Source organism: Triticum dicoccoides, chromosome 7B, assembly GCF_002162155.2.
Source record: "Triticum dicoccoides isolate Atlit2015 ecotype Zavitan chromosome 7B, WEW_v2.0, whole genome shotgun sequence".
Taxonomy (NCBI): Eukaryota; Viridiplantae; Streptophyta; class Magnoliopsida; order Poales; family Poaceae; genus Triticum; species Triticum dicoccoides.
The window spans coordinates 390,125,028-390,129,239 of record NC_041393.1 but is presented as its reverse complement, the minus strand read 5'-3'; positions in this window follow the sequence as shown (position 1 = coordinate 390,129,239).

Genomic DNA, 4,212 nt, shown 5'->3' with positions numbered 1-4,212 from the left:
TTTATATAGCTCACAGACTCGATTACATAGATAGGGATCATCACAAAAATCAAAACTAGATCATACTAAACTTTATTCTACTAGATCAAGATATAACCAAAAGGATCAAACTAAGAAAAACGGTAAAGACAGAAGTGTGATGGTGATAAGCTATCGGGGCACCTCCCCAAAGCTTGGCAGTTGCCAAGGGGAGTGCCCATACCCATGTATTTATGCCTCTTTCTTCAGAGGTGGTGATGATGGAGTTGTTGATGATGTAGGTTTGTCGTCCATCTTCCAAGGCATAGGCTCACCATCATAGAAGGATGGTCGAGTCTCCGGGATCCTCAAATCTGCAGGCAAACTCATCCTCTTGAATCTATATTCATACTCACGGTTTTGGTTTTGCAGGTCATAGATTTGGGCTTGGAGGTGCTCGATTTTCTTGTGAAGCTTGATGATGGTCTCCCCAATGTTCCTGGCATCCAGCTTGTGGTTATTGGTGAACTCCGTGATCATCATGTGGTTGGCGTTAAGTCCGCGTTCCACAATCCCTTGGCACTTGAAAACTTGTTGCTCCATTGCTTCGAGTCTTGTCTCCACGCTTCCGGTCCTCCTTGGTCCCTCAACATCACGGATGTGCAGCACCCCCTCATGCATCTCAATGGTTTGAGGGTGTTGCAGCACCTCCGCGAGGTAAGGGTTGATGACCTTCTTGAAAAACTTGTCCTTGGGGGCGCTTGAAGACGTCATGGTGACCTAGATCTGCCAGAAAAACAGCTCGAAACAAAAGTAGAGGATTTTGTCGTGGTATGGTGGTCAAAACCTTCGGGAGATTATATAATGAATTTGTACCGACAAAAAGAAGTATTGTGCAAGAAAACGGAGTACAGAGGGCACACGAGGTGCCCACGAGGCAAGGGGGCGCGCCCAGGGGGGTAGGGCGCGCCCTCCACCCTCGTGGATGCCTCGTGTCCCTTTCGGACTACTTCTTATTTTCCTTTTTTTAAATATTCCAAAATGGAGAAAAAAATGCTATTAGAACTGTTTTGGAGTCGGTTTACTTACCTTACCACATACCTTTTCCTTTTCGGAGTCTGAAACGTTCTGGAAAGTGTCCCTTATGTACTCCTTCGGGGTTACGGTGTCAATAACATTGGTTTCAACATTTATGGGATTGCCTGAGATATAATGTTTGATTCTTTGATCGTTCACCACCTTTGGATTTGTGCCTTCGGCATTGTTGATTTTTATGGCACCAGAACGATAGACCTCCTCGATAATGTAAGGACCTTCCCATTTAGATACAAGTTTTCCTGCAAAAAATCTTAAACGAGAGTTGTATAGCAAAACATAATCACCTACATTAAACTCACACTTTTGTATCCATTTGTCATGCCATCTTTTAACTTTTTCTTTAAATAGTTTGGCATTCTCATAGGCCTGGGTTCTCCATTCGTCAAGTGAGCTAACGTCAAATAACCTCTTCTCACCGACAAGTTTGAAATCATAATTGAGCTCTTTAATGGCCCAATATGCCTTATGTTCTAGTTCGAAAGGTAAGTGACATGGTTTTCCATAAACCATTTTATACGGAGACATACCCATAGGATTTTTATATGCAGTTCTATAGGCCCATAATGCATAATCGAGTTTCTTGGACCAATTATTTTTAGATCTATTAACAGTCTTTTGCAAAATTAATTTAATCTCTCTATTACTCAGTTCTACTTGACCACCAGACTGTGTATGGTATGGGGATGCAATTCTATGATTAACATCATACTTACCAAGCATTTTACTAAAAGCACCATGAATAAAATGTGAACAACCATCAGTCATTAAGTATCTAGGGACTCCAAACCTTGGAAAAATAACTTCTTTAAGCATCTTAATAGAAGTGTTATGATCAGCACTACTAGTTGGAATAGCTTCTACCCACTTAGTAACGTAATCAACAGCAACTAGAATATGTGTATACCCATTAGAGGAAGGAAAAGGTCCCATATAATCAAAGCCCCAAACATCAAATGGTTCAATAACAAGTGAATAGTTCATAGGCATTTCTTGACGTCTACTAATATTACCAATTCTTTGACATTCATCACAAGACAAGACAAACTTACGGGGCATCTTTGAAGAGAGTAGGCCAATAAAAACTGGATTGCAATACCTTATGTGCAGTTCTGTCTCCCACGTGATGTCCTCCATATGCCTCGGACTGACACTTGCGTAGGATCTGTTCCTGTTCATGCTCAGGTACACAACGTCTAATAACACCACCTACTCCTTCTTTATAAAGGTGTGGGTCATCCTAAAGTAATGTCTTAAATCATAGAAAAACTTTTTCTTTGACTGGTATGTGAAACTAGGTGGTATAAATTTAGCAACAATGTAATTAGCGTAATCAGCATACCATGGAGCAGTACGAGCATTTATGACAGCTAATTGTTCATTGGGAAAGCTATCATCAATAGGTAGTGGGTCATCAAGAACATTCTCTAACCTAGACAAGTTGTCTGCAACGGGGTTCTCAGCCCCTTTCTATCAATAATATGCAAATCAAATTCTTGTAGCAAGAGAACACATCTAATAAGTCTAGGTTTAGCATCTTTCTTTTCCATAAGGTATTTAATAGCAGCATGATCAGTGTGAACAGTTACTTTGGAATCAACAATATAATGTCTAAACTTATCACAAGCAAACACAACTGCTAAAAATTCTTTTTCAGTAGTAGCATAATTTCTCTGGGCACTGTCTAGAGTTTTACTAGCATATTGGATAACATTTAATTTCTTATCAACTCTTTGTCCTAGAACAACACCTACATCATTATCACTAGCATCACACATAATTTCAAAGGGTAAATTCCAATCAGGTAGCTGAACAATATGTGCGGAAATCAAGGCTTTCTTAAGTATTTCAAATGCTTCTACACAATCATCATCGAAAACAAAAGGAACATATTTTTGTAAGAGATTAGTTAGAGGCCTAGAAATTTTTGAGAAGTCTTTAATGAACGTCCTATAAAAACCAACATGACCAAGGAAACTTCTTATACCTTTGATGTCCTTAGGGCACGGCATCTTTTCAATAGCATCAACTTTAGCTTTATCAACTTCAATACCTCTTTCAAAAACTTTATGCCCCAAGACAATACCTTCATTAACCATAAAGTGTCACTTCTCCCAATTCAAGACAAGATTAGTTTCTTCACATCACTGCAAGACTCTGTGACGCCCCCGATTCAATCATACACTAATCATGCACGCAAATGTGTACGATCAAGATCAGGGACTCATGGGAAGATATCACAACACAACTCTAAAACATAAATAAGTCATACAAGCATCATAATACAAGCCAGGGGCCTCGAGGGCTCGAATACAAGTGCTCGATCATAGACGAGTCAGCGGAAGCAACAATATCTGAGTACAGACATAAGTTAAACAAGATGCCATAAGGTGGCTAGCACAAACTAGGATACAGATCGAAAGAGGCACATGCCTCCTACCTGGGATCCTCCTAACTACTCCTGGTCGTCATCAGCGGCCTGCACGTAGTAGTAGGCACCTCCAGTGTAGTAGGAGTCGTCGTCGACGGTGGCGTCTGGCTCCTGGGCTCCAGCGTCTGGTTGCGGCATCCGGGAAGAAGAGGGAAAAGGAGGAAAAGAGGGAGCAAAGCAACCGTGAGTACTCATCCAAAGTACTCGCAAGCAAGGATCTACACTACATATGCATGGGTATATGTGTAAAGAGGCAATATCGATGGACTGAACTGCAGAATGCCAGAATAATAGGGGGATAGCTAGTCCTATCGAAGACTACGCTTCTGGCAGCCTCTGTCTTGCAGCATGTAGAAGAGAGTAGATTGAAGTCCTCCAAGTATCATCGCATAGCATAAACCTACCCAGCGATCCTTCCCTCGTCGCCCTGTGGAAAAGCGATCATCGGGTTGTCTGTGGAACTTGTCTGGGTGTGTTTTATTAAGTATCCGGTTCTAGTTGTCATAAGGTCAAGGTACAAGTCCGGGTCGTCCTTTTACCGAGGGACACGACTATTCGAATAGATAAACTTCCCTGCAAGGGTGCACCACATAACCCAACACGCTCGATCCCATTTGGCCGGACACACTTTCCTGGGTCATGCTCGGCCTCGGAAGATCAACACGTCACAGCCCCACCTAGGCACAACAGAGAGGTCAACACGCCGGTCTAAATCCTATGCGCACAGG